The sequence below is a fragment of the Monodelphis domestica genome, chromosome 2, assembly GCF_027887165.1.
Source record: "Monodelphis domestica isolate mMonDom1 chromosome 2, mMonDom1.pri, whole genome shotgun sequence".
Classification (NCBI taxonomy): Eukaryota; Metazoa; Chordata; class Mammalia; order Didelphimorphia; family Didelphidae; genus Monodelphis; species Monodelphis domestica.
Window position 1 is genome coordinate 485,967,418 of NC_077228.1, and position 13,234 is coordinate 485,980,651.

Here is a 13,234-nt window from a genome sequence, read left to right on the forward strand (position 1 = left end):
AGAGAGAGAGAGAGAGAGAAAGAGAGAGAGAGAGAGAGAGAGAGAGAGAGAGAGAGAGAGAGAGAGAATGAGAGAGAGAGAGAGGAAAAAGGGAGAGAAGGAGAATAGGGCTTAAATACCCACTCTGCTTAAGCTGAGCCAAAGGCCCAAGGCCCTGGATAGCCGAGGCAAAGAAAAGAGATCAGTCCCTATCACTCATGTGACCAAAATGGAGAAACAAGTCTCAGGGCTCCTCCACACCAAGCACCAGGCTCCAACAACCTTCTTTCCTCCACACAGGAAGTCCCCAGAACTCCTGAGCTGTCCTCTACCTCACTTCCCGTGTCTCACCTGTGCCAATGGTGGCTCTAGCTTAACCCAGGACCACCCAGAGGTCTGTCCCCTTTGCACATGTCTGTTGAAGGCCATATTCTCAAATAATTAAATATTGAGCTTTGCTGCAGCCCTTCCTAAATCCTGTTACCCTGAGTAGGGTGGAGATTGTAGTTTCCAAGATCTGATTCTATCATTCCAAGTATCTCTATTGTTATTGATCAGGAAATAGCCAAATCTCATCCTCTAAAGAATGGTTTGAACAGGGTTGAGTAGTTTTGAAATTCACACACACACACACACACACACACACACACACATATACATATATAATATACATATACCTATTTTTATCATTCCTCTAATTTTAGTTCACTAGTTCTGATTTTGACTATTTGTAGTTTATTTGTCAATGGCTTCTTTGAAGACACAGTCTAGCCTCTTAATGATAAAACTGGCCCTTTGGGCTGCTGAGAGCTATGGAAGCTCATCAAGGGAGGTCTGAGCTTTGAGCTTTGAAACACCATGGGTGAGAGTCTAAGGGGCCATTCTGAGCATCGGGGCATATTATAGGCTGCCTGATAATGAGGGATCCAAGTACTAAATGTTTCAGGGGCTTTGGTTTTGTTACCTATGCCACAATGGAAGAGGGAGATACAGCCATGAATTCAAGACCTCCCAATAGCAGAGGTATTGAACCAAAGAATTATTTCTCTTTCTCTCTTAAAATCTAGGTGCCCACTAACTATAGGAAAAAAAAATCTTTGTTGGCAGCATTTAGGGAGACTGAGGATCATTACTTATGTGAGGTTGTCCCTAATGGACTTCCCTGACCAGCAGGGTCCCACAAGGGAAGGGGCTCATCTTTGTAATGGGACCCGAGGAGAGATAGGAATCGAGAACCAGGGTGGAAATGAAAGACACGGACAAGTCAGTGTTTGAATAGGCAGGCAGACCTATGATACTCCCTTTGATAGGAAAGTATGAGTACAAAGGAACACGAGGTGGAGGAGGAGATTAAGATAGGGAATGCAGGCCGAAATGGTTACAGCCTCGGGGAAGGAGAAGGTTAAGAGGAGAGAGAGACATAGTCATTGCTAGAGAAGATTGAAGATCCAAGAGAGAGAGAGAGAGAGAGAGAGATTCAAGGTCGTCGCCTCTATATTTATTGCCTTCCTCTGATTAGGGAAGTATTCTTAAACACGTAGTAACCACGTTACAAAACATGGACAATAAGGATTGGATAGTGGGGTGAGAGTAACACCTTTTTGGGCGTGTAGATTATAACCTGCACTTTCCCGGGCGAGTGCTCCGAACATGTTAATGAGTTTGTCTTAGGCAACAGGCCTTGTGGTCAGGTCAAGGTTACCTTCATAAACCATATCGGTAAAACCTTATGCTTGGAGACACAGTCGCCATACAGTCATTTATGATTCATAGATGTGAATATGCTTGGGATGCTACAACTTAAGACTACTTAGAACAATATGGAAAAATTGAAGTGATTGAAATCATAATGGAATGAACTGTGACAAAAAGATGGGCTGTGACTTTTGATGACCATGACTTTGTCAATAAGATTGTGATTCAAAAATCTCATACTGTAAATGGCCACAACCATGAAATAAGGAAAGTTGTGTTTAAGCAAGGAATGGTGGAAATGATAACTTGAGCCATGGTGGGAACTTCAGTGGTTGTGGTAATTTGGACAGCAGTCATGGTGAAGGAGGATATGGTAGAAGTGGAAATGGCTACAATGGATTTGGCAGTGATATAAGCAACTTTGGAGGTGGTAGAAGCCTAAATGATTTCAACAACTATAATAACCAGTCTTCAAACTCTGGTCCAATGAAGGAAGGAAACTTTGGAGACAGGAGCTCAGGTCCTTATGGTGGGAGTCAATATTTTGCCAAACCATGTAACCAAGGTAGCTATGGTGGTTCCAATAATAAGTGTTAAGGCAGTGGCGGAAGATTTTATTTACTGTTAGGAAATCAAGCTTAGCAGGTGAGGAGAACCAGAGAGTTGACAGGAAAGCTATAGTTTACAACAGGTTTGTAAACTCAACCAAGCATGGTGTTTATGGCAGGCCTAGCTGCTATAAGAGGACATATTTTAGACAATACTTTTTGTATATGAGTGGGTGTCTATGGCAAATTGTATAATGGGTTGTTTTATTTTCTGTTCTGTGGAAAGTATAAAGCATTCAAACAGAGTTTTAGTTAGGGGCAATTGCACCCATGCTGTTGATTGCTAAATGTAATAGTTTGATCATGATGCTGAATTAATGAGTCTTTTTAAAAAATTAAGAATAAACATTATTTTATCAATGGAAATGACACTAAAGAAGATTCCTTACCATTTGTTGTTTTTTGTACCCTGTAAAGATTAAAATTTAGGGGAGATGGGGAGACTGAGGCAGATAGAAATTAGTTTCTCTCTGCAAGGAGTATTATATTTTTTAGAGGTTTATTAAAGGTTAAAGATTAAAGAATATACAAGTAAGAAACATGTGCCTAGGCCAGAGGCCTAGACAAAATAACCTCACATCACGCAAGAGACCGCCTGCTCCAAAACGGAAGTCCAAAAAGAGCCAAGAGAGAGAGAGAGAGCCCTCAAAAGCCTTTGAATCAGCTTAAATACCTTCTCGATCTCAGCCCTGGTGAGATTACAAGGCATTCTGGGGAAGTGGAGCAAAGACTCCTGGGGATTGTAGTCCTGTATTCGAGTCTATTTTTTACATTCCCCCGTGTGATCATTTGCAAAAAATTAATTTTTCCCCAAAAGGATCATAAAAACATAATAAACTTAAAAGAGTACAATAGTGTGAGGATAAGAGAAAAAAGAATAAAACCAATAATTGCTGAACACATTGACAAAAAGCCGTTAGGGGGCAGTCCCCTTTGGCATAAAAGTATACATACAAATGAATGTTCAATCAACCACACCCAAAGTTCAATTTTGTGCAACTTGTGGTCTGGAGGCTTCTTCATGGTGGCTTCTCCAACAGTTCAGTTCTGGATTCAGAGAGGTAGCTTCTTCTTTACCTAAAATTCTTCTCAAAAGAAATTTAAACTTTGCAATTTAAATAATGATATTTTTTACATTCCCCCGTGTTGTGGGCGATTGAAAGATTCAGAATCAGTTAGGGATGCATGGCTGAGGTATGAGGTATATGAATCAATTGGCAAGAGATATTAAAAAGACATCAGAAAATCCAAAATAAAAGAAAAATTTCTGGATGAAAATATAGACTATCAAAGTCTTATGTGTAAAAATTCCAAGTAGAAGAAAAATAAATCTATAACAGGTCCTTCAATCAGGGCCCAATCAAAATGATCTAAGTAATGATGCATTTACCCAATCAGTGCCAGGACTACAGAAAGGTACCACACTATGAGAGGCAGAAAAGGGGACCAGATTATAGGAGACAAGGTTTCGGGGATACTCGTCTGTGAGTATCTTCAGGGTGAGTGTGGATACAAGGAAAGCCTATGTCTTAACACAGGTTAAACATAGTAACCTCGAGTCTTCACACTAGGTTCAAGACCTTTGTATTGGCCTAGAAGTGCATCAATCCATCCTAGATTGGCCTTTCTTTGGCCCTATGAAATGGCTCTTGTGTGTATCTCTTGTCCTGGAATCAGACAGAATCATTAAGCAAAGTCCCATAATTTATTTAAATAATTAGTGGCATCATTTTTATAGTCACAAGCCTTTTAGGGCATGTATTAGCAAATGTATCTTAAACTTAAAAATCAAAAGGGTAAAGAAAATCTTAATACTGGTGACATGTGCTTCAAATATAAAAAGGAGAGAAAAAATAATAAAAAAAAAACTGAAAAAGTATATTGCACATGCAAGAAAAATATAATAATAAAAGAGCTTTTAAGAAAATTCAAAAATATAGCTTATAACCATTGACACTCTGTGTCAGTTAAGAAAATATAAAATACAAGGCTTTCTCACCAAAAAATGAGATCCATTTCCTCTTTGTATCTGGCCATGATCACTGTGAGTAGAAGGCAAATGAATTGAACAAGGTTAACAATTTTTTCATCTTTAAAAATACAGTAGTACAAATATGTAGATATCAAAATCCCCCAAATTCTCAATAGCCCAATTAATTACAATAGCAAACAAACACACTTTCATATTTCACATAAGTTGCTGTATGACATTTTTAAAACCTATGAATTGATGGACATTTGTCACAATTTTTACAAACATAGCAATCCTTCAACCTTGGTATTTAAACATATTTTTTAAAACAAAGTAAAACTCATCTTGGGTTTAGAACATAATCAAGAAATCTATATATCATTCTGGTAGAAGTAAAATAGTGAGCTGAAGAGCATAAATAAAGGGGTGCTCCTTTTCCTTAGAGGCTTATAGGGATACAAATGCCCTGAGATTAACTGCCCAACTTCCATTCACATGTGGGAAGGTTGGGGGTTTATAAAATGTATTTCACTTCAGCTAATGGGCCTTACCTCGTGGTAGAGGCAGGCAAAAATAACCAGATTGTTAAAAAATTCCAAAAATCATATTTAAAAAAAAATCAAATCATTTGAGGTATTTAGCACATTAAAATTCCAAAGGCTGTTAATACAATTATAACCAGTTCTGAAGTCCATCTATCCTCAGCAAAATAGAAAAAAGCTGTTTTTTCATATATGGGCTTATTCACAATAATATTTGTTCAACACAGTTAGAGGGGAAAAACAACAGAATTTTAAAACTCAGTACATTCAAAATAAATTCAGTCAACCTTCAGTTCACAGAATAATATTGAATCCAGTAATATATGAACTTAAAATCACAAAGTTATATCTTAAACAAAACAATGCAATAGAATACAGAGATTTTTTTATAAACCATTGGAGTCTGAAATGCCTTAGAATATAGCCTTTAGTCTCTTCAAAGTTCCTTGGGTTTTTTTGTTTGTTTGTTTGTTTTTAATTATCCATTTAAATGTCTATTGTCCGAAGGTAGAGTAGTAAAGGCTAGGCTATGGGGTTCAAGGGATCCGTCCAGGGCCCCATAGCTGGGAAGCATCAGAGGCCAGATTTTAACTAGAGACCTCCCGTCTCTGGGCCTGGCTTCCAGTTCGCTGGGTCACCCATTTTCCTCCCCAAAGTTAAAGTTGAATCTTTGGGCTGAGTCTGCTCCCAGACAGGCCAGTAAAATCAATGAAATTGCCAGAAGAGTCAAAAATCCTTTTAAACCCATTGCTTTTTAGGTTTCCGTTTGAAAAGATCTGTTTCTTCTCTCTAGTCTTTTCTCTCTTTCCCCTCTCTGATACCCCTGTGGCCAATACCCCCATCCACGTGGAGGCTTAGCCTAAGGGAAAATTACCCATCTCCTTTCCCTCTCCTCTCTCCCCTCCACCCACGTGGCCAATACTGTTACCAGCTGGTCGCAATGAGTCCTGAGCGATCTGGTCCAAGGATCTGGGTGATGAGCCAACTGGGGTTGTGCTCGTGGGTCTGGGGCACAGAAATAGGCAGGCAGCGGGCCGGTGAGAGGCCAGGAGCAGGAGCGGCTGCTGGGGTGGGCAAGGCCAGGACCAGGTACCAGGTGAGGACGATCAGGGCTGCAGGCTGCAGGCAGGTGGGGTGGGCAGCAGGTCCAGAGCCTGTAGCAGCTTTGCGAGGGTAGAAAATGTTGGCCAGAGAGATATGGCTCAAAAAAATTTTTTTTCTAGGTACTAGCTATTAAAAGTTGAACTAAAGATCAGAAAAGAATTCAGAAGATTGAGTTTTTTTTCCCATTAGGTCGCCAAACTTTAAAGATTAAAATTTAGGGGAGATGGGGAGACTGAGGCAGGTAGAAATTAGTTTCTCTCTGCAAGGAGTATTATCTTTTTTAGAGGTTTATTAAAGGTTAAAGATTAAAGAATATACAAGTAAGAAACATGTGCCTAGGCCAGAGGCCTAGACAAAATAACCTCACATCACACAAGAGACGGCCTGCTCCAAAACGGAAGTCCAAAAAGAGCCAAGAGAGGGAGAGAGAGCCCTCAAAAGCCTTTGAATCAGCTTAAATACCTTCTCGATCTCAGCCCTGGTGAGATTACAAGGCATTCTGGGGAAGTGGAGCAAAGACTCCTGGGGATTGTAGTCCTGTATTCGAGTCTATTTTTTACAACCCTCAGGACCTTTCTGTCTGACTTGTAACTGAAACCTCTCATATGTATATGTTCTTTTCCTTTTTTTTTCACTTTTCAACAAATTTATTGGGAAATCCTTCTCTCCCCAATTCCTAAAATAATTTTTACATATGTTCCCAGAATTGTTTGACAGAATCTTTCTTTTTTTTCCCTAAGATTTCCTCTCACTCTATATTCTTTTTTTTTTTTAATTTTTAAACATTATTTTATTTGGTCATTTCCATACATTATTCACTGGAAACAAAGATCATTTTCTTTTCTTCCCCCTCCCCCCCAACCTTTCCCTCTCCCATAGCCAACGCAGGATTCCACTGGTTATCATATGTGTTCTTGACTCGAACCCATTATCCTGTTGTTGGAATTTGCATTATAGTGTTCATTTAGAGTCTCTCTCAGTCTTATCCCCTCCAATCCTGTAGTCAAGCAGTTGCTTTTCATCGGTGTTTTTACTCCCACAGTTTATCCTCTGCTTGTGGGTAGTATTTTTTAGATCCCTGCAGATTGTTCAGGGACATTGCATTGATACTAATGGAGAAGTCCATCACCTTCGATTGTACCACAATGTATCAGTTTCTGTGTATAATGTTTTTTTGGTTCTGCTCCTTTCGCTCTGCATCACTTCCTGGAGGTTGTTCCAGTCTCCATGGAATTCCTCTACTTTGTTATTCCTTTTATCACAATAGTATTCCATCACCAACATATACCACAATTTGTTCAGCCATTCCCCAATTGATGGCCATCCCCTCATTTTCCAATTTTTGGCCACCACAAAGAGTGTAGCTATGAATATTCTTGTACAAGTCTTTTCCCTTATTATCTCTTTGGGGTACAAACCCAGCAGTGCTATAGCTGGATCAAAGGGCAGACAGTCTTTTATCACCCTTTGGGCATAGTTCCAAATTGCCCTCCAGAATGGTTGAATCAATTCACAACTCCACCAGCAATGAATTAATGTCCCCACTTTGCCACATCCCCTCCAGCATTCATTACTTTCCATAGCTGTCATGTTAGCCAATCTGCTAGGTGTGAGGTGATACCTCAGAGTTGTTTTGATTTGCATCTCTCTGATTATAAGAGATGTAGAGCACTTTTTCATGTGCTTATTAATAGTTTTGATTTCTTTGGCTGCGAACTGCCTATTCATGTCCCTTGTCCATTTATCAATTGGAGAATGGCTTGATTTTTTTGTACAATTGATTTAGTTCTTTATAAATTTGAGTAATTAAACCTTTGTCAGAGGTTTTTATAAAGATTGTTTCCCAATTTGTTGCTACCCTTCTGATTTTGGTTACATTGGTTTTGTTTGTACAAAAACTTTTTAATTTGATTTAATCCAGATTATTTATTTTGCATTTTGTAACTCTTTCTAATTCTTGCTTGGTTTTGAAGTCTTTCCCTTCCCAAAGGTCTGACATGTATACTATTCTGTGTTTGCCTAATTTTCTTATAGTTTCCTTCTTTATGTTCAAGTCATTCACCCATTCTGAGGTTATCTTGTGTACGATGTGAGGTGTTGATCTAAACCTAATCTTTCCCACACTGTCCTCCAATTTTCCCAGCAGTTTTTATGAAATAGTGGATTTTTGTCCCAAAAGCTGGGATCTTTGGGTTTGTCATATACTGTCTTGCTGAGGTTGCTTGCCCCCAGTCTATTCCACTGATCCTCCTTTCTGTCTCTTAGCCAGTACCAAATTGTTTTGATGACCGCCACTTTATAATATAGTCTGAGATCTGGGACTGCAAGACCCCCTTCCTTTGTATTTTTTTCCATTATTTCCCTGGATATCCTTGATCTTTTGTTCTTCCAAATGAACTTTGTTATGGTTTTTTCTAAATCAGTAAAAAAAAATTTTGGAAGTTCCATGGGTATGGCACTAAATAGATAGATGAGTTTGGGTAGGATGGTCATTTTTATTATATTGGCTCGTCCTACCCATGAGCAGTTAATGGTCTTCCAATTGTTCAAGTCTAGTTTTAGTTGTGTGGAAAGTGTTTTGTAGTTGTGTTCATATAGATCCTGTGTTTGTCTTGGGAGATAGATTCCTAAGTATTTTATTTTTGTCTAAGGTAATTTTGAATGGGATTTCTCTTTCCAGTTCTTGCTGCTGAGCTGTGTTGGAATTATATAGAAATGCTGATGACTTATGTGGGTTTATTTTGTATTCTGCAACTTTGCTAAAGTTGTTGATTATTTCGATTAGCTTTTTGGTTGAATCTCTAGGATTCTTTAAGTAGACCATCATGTCATCTGCAAAGAGAGATAATTTGGTCTCCTCCTTGCCTATTTTAATGCCTTCAATTTCTTTTTCTTCTCTAGTTGCTACTGCTAGTGTTTCTAATACAATGTCAAATAATAGAGGTGATAATGGGCATCCTTGTTTCACTCCTGATCTTAATGGGAATGGATTTAGTTTATCCCCATTGCAGATGATATTAGCTGATGGTTTTAGATATATACTGTTTATTATTTTTAGGAATGACCCTTCTATTCCTATGCTTTCTAGTGTTTTTAGTAGGAATGGGTGTTGTATTTTATCAAAGGCTTTTTCTGCATCTATTGAGATAATCATGTGATTCTTGCTAGTTTGCTTGTTGATGTGGTCAATTATGTGGATAGTTTTCCTAATGTTGAACCAGCCCTGCATCCCTGGTATAAATCCTACTTGATCATGGTGGATGACCCTTCTGATCACTTGCTGGAGTCTTTTTGCTAGTATCCTATTTAAGATTTTTGCATCTATATTCATTAGGGAGATTGGTCTATAATTTTCTTTTTCTGTTTTTGGCCTGCCTGGCTTTGGAATTAGTACCATGTTTGTGTCATAAAAGGAGTTCTTTTCCTTTTATTAGAAGGTAAACTCTTTGAGAGCAGGCACTATCTTGCTTTTCTATTTGTATCTCTAGAGCTTAGGACAGAGGTTAAATGAAATAAAGCATTACATGTTAAATGAAAAAATGTTTATGAATAAGTGCTTAATAAATACTTTTTTCATTTATTCTGAAACCCCTGGCTCAAAGGCAGTTACATAAGACTTTTTCCATTCGTGAAGACTAAGATTACTCAGTGGTCCAGGGAGAAGATGGTGGGAGCTTCAGAAAAGAGTGATCCTGTCTTCTATCTTCCAAGTTTGTTCCAAACTTTCTTCAGGTCCCTGAAGGGAAGGAAAGACTCTGAGAAGAAGTCAACATGTAGAGGAGTTTGTTATCTTTATCATGTTTCTATCCCCAGCTTAATACCATAGAGACTTCAGAGAATTTCCCTTTGGATGAGATCTGAGACGCTCAGTTGAGCTGAGATTTCATGCTCCCATTGGGACAACTCATTTATTCTATGAATTGTCTGGTATGTTTTCTACTATGCATACTTTCTTTGATCCCTCTTTTGCTATAGATTTGGATAAATGGGTTTACTTGGTACACTGACTCATGGTGAACCTGGCATTTGTTGGAAAGGTTGTCAAGTCTTGAAAATATCCTCTGGAACACTCCTTCTCTATTAAGAGATGAATCAGGAGCATAGCTTGAACCTAAACTATATTTTTTCTAGACTAGCTATATTTGGGGAACATATAGCTATAGTTCTAGCCTAGTACTTTCTCTCTGAGGAGACCAAAATAGCCATTCTCTGACTTCAATTTCCAGCTTCCCCTCCTGGTAGGACTCAAAAGTCTCCCTTGGAGAAGAATGGGACTGGGGAGAAGATTAGAGCTACCTGTTCTTCATTATCTATGAACATCTTGACAGATCCATGTAGGCACACATAATCTACACGGGCAAAACAACAAACATGGCACCACACACATCCTTACAATTCATTTTTTTTTCAATCAAGGGGTGGGTCCTTTATAAGCCATCAAATTAATCCGGAATTTCTTTGTACCTCCTAAATGAGAAATGAAGTGTGAATATTTCTTTTGAAAAAAATTCTTACTTTCTATCTCAGTAACAACTCTAAGACAGAAGAACAAGGCTAGTAAATGGGGTTAAGTGACTGGCCCAGAGTCACACTAGTAGGAAGTGTCTGAGGTCACATTTGAGCCCAAGGCCTCCTGATTCCAGGCCTGGTACTCTTTCTGCTGTGCTATCTACCTGCCATTTCTTTTATGAATTGTGAATTAACTACTGTACCAGCAGGTATAGGTGAAATTGCCCTTGATATTTTGTGGGCCAAATTAAATGAAGCTGAAAGACAAATTTATTTAATAACCCAGAGATAGCCTACTCTTGCTTTAGAGTCTTTGGTGACTGATTAAAAGACTGGGTTTTACTATTGGTTAGTTGTAATGAAAGGAGAGACAGAAAGTTCAGAAGGGATCATAGAGAATGGAAGGAGATAAGAAGTGGAGAAAAAGTAATAAAATAGGCTTAAGTGCCACCCTCAAGAATCCTTTCTGGAATGTTCCTCCATTCATGCTGTCCAGCATCTCCTCCTTGCTGTCCTATCACTTTGGATTTTAAAAAATATATATGTACACACACACACACACACACATATTCTGTAATTATCTGTAAATGTGTTGTTTTTTCTCTGTAAAGTGTAAGCTCCTTGTGTCCAGGGACTTTTTCAAATTCCTGTTTATATTACTAGTACCTCCCACAAGGTAGATGGTACAGAAAATGCTTGTTGATTCAAAAACTAAATAGTGAAGGGGCCAGCTAGGTAGCTCAGTGGATTAATAGCCAGGCCTAGAATCAGGAGATGCTGTGTTCAAATCTGGCCTCCTAGCTTTGTGCCCCTGGGCAAGTCATGTTACCCCATCCTCTTCTGCCTTGGAACCAACACATAGTATTGATTCTAAGATGGAAGGTAAGGATTAAAAACAATAACAACAACAATAATGAATAGAGATTATGATCCCCAAAAGATGGCAGAATCATATGTTTTTCCTAAAACTTTTAAACCTCAAAACTTTATAAAAAGAAATAATTCCCCAAATATAGAGTAATAAAGCTGAGCCCATTTGATGAGATTAACAATATCCACAAAACAACACTGGAAAACTTAAACACTTAAGAATTTTCATTCAGCAACTCTATCCATAACCCCAGCCTGTTATCATGTATTAGGTATAGTGATTCCAAGCAACCAGTCCTTCAGGGACCTTACCTTGGGAATTCTTGCCCCTTCTGCTGACATTAGTGACTCAGCCTTGAACCTGTCTTCACCCAACAAAAGGCAAAAGACACTGATTCTACGTAGTATTGTAGACAAAGTTAAAATATATAGTGAGCGTGCAGACTGACAGAAAAGGGCAGAGTTCTGGAATTCTGAGGATAGCAGCTGCCATTGAAGAGAGGCAGTTAAGCCTAAGGACTATGGCTTTTTCCCTCTGGGTGGACCTTAAGAGAATTAACCTGTCCCTGCGGATTTGACTGCTTTTTCATCAAATCTTACCTGCTGCATGGAGTATCCTGTACCCGTTGGCCTTGTGACATCTACTGCGTTTCTGTACTATGACAACTGACAGCTGATCATGAGACCATCGCTGGTCCCTGTCAGACTTGCATACAGACTTTTTTATTTAGATTACTAAAGGAGGTTTAGTATTAGTTAAGTATAATATTTTTGGGGTTATAGAGATAGTGAAAGAATAGAGTAGAGAGCCACTCAGAAACAATTTCTCTATGGAGAGATTTGTAGATTTGGGGAGGTATAGATACTTATTACTAGTGTAAGGAATATCCAGATCCCTTCCAACCTATCCTTATTGTATTAAATACTTGTAATATATAACCTAGGGTCTGTGTGTGTGTGAGTGACATTTCAGGGTCTGGTTCTGCCTGCCCTGGGCTTGGCTAGCCTTCCTAAACCAAGTTACTGGCCTCAATTACCATCCTCTGAACCCAATAGTTATATTAGTTGGTGGAGCCAGTGGGTTTAAACTTTATTAAGTTTGGGGTAAGTCTGATTCCTTGATTTTAAGCTTGGGTGTCAGTGGGTCATACAGATAGCATTTGAGGGGGAGGCACTGACAATCTGATAGAACTTTGGAGACCTGTGAGTCAAGTGAGCATTTAGCTGCTGTAGAGTGGATCTGTCCACTGTGAATTCCACCATTTCAGTCACAGAGATAGCTGTCAATCAAAAACACTTCTGTCCAGTGCTGAACCAAGTGAGATTTTAGTAGAGACTTATTTCTTCAAAGTTGCAGCTAATCTCAGCCAACCAATTTTACATTCTATACTGTTTCCTCATTATTCCTGTATGGTTGGCAATATGATACAGGGAATAATGGAGATGTTATATAATGGCTTAATATGTATTCCATATTTAATATTTACTATAATTCCAGAGTACTGTTATGATATGCTTGATTATTGTGATTATTTAAAACCATTTCTAAAGTGAACTATACAAAGAATTTTCCCTTATTTACCAATTTTGTTTATGGATTTTGCTATTGTGTATAAATATATATGGTTGATTATTGTGACTCTGTATAAAATCAAAAGTGTTTTTAAGTGGATGTTTAGAGACTCAGAGCTAAAGCAAATGATGGTGTTGATGCAGACAAAGATAGATCTTACGGAAACGTGTTTTAGTGAAAATCTTATGAATGGTATAAATAATGTTGTTTATTTAAAGAATGTGAATATGCTTGGTGGTGCAAATGGAGAGGGAAGTGATGTAAACCCTAAAGTTCCAAATAGGCTGTAAAGGGAAACAGAGGAATTAGATAAAAATTCTGCTACCTTATTTCCAGTGATTGATATGCCATTTATTTCACCCCATGGAGTGTTGCATCTAAA

At 38.4% G+C, this 13,234-nt stretch overlaps 1 pseudogene; it reads left to right on the plus strand.

The window, feature by feature from the left end:
* The first annotated feature begins 896 nt into the window (after window positions 1-896).
* Window positions 897-4,796, plus strand: LOC130456959 (heterogeneous nuclear ribonucleoprotein A1-like; annotated as a pseudogene).
* Window positions 4,797-13,234: the final 8,438 nt, after the last annotated feature.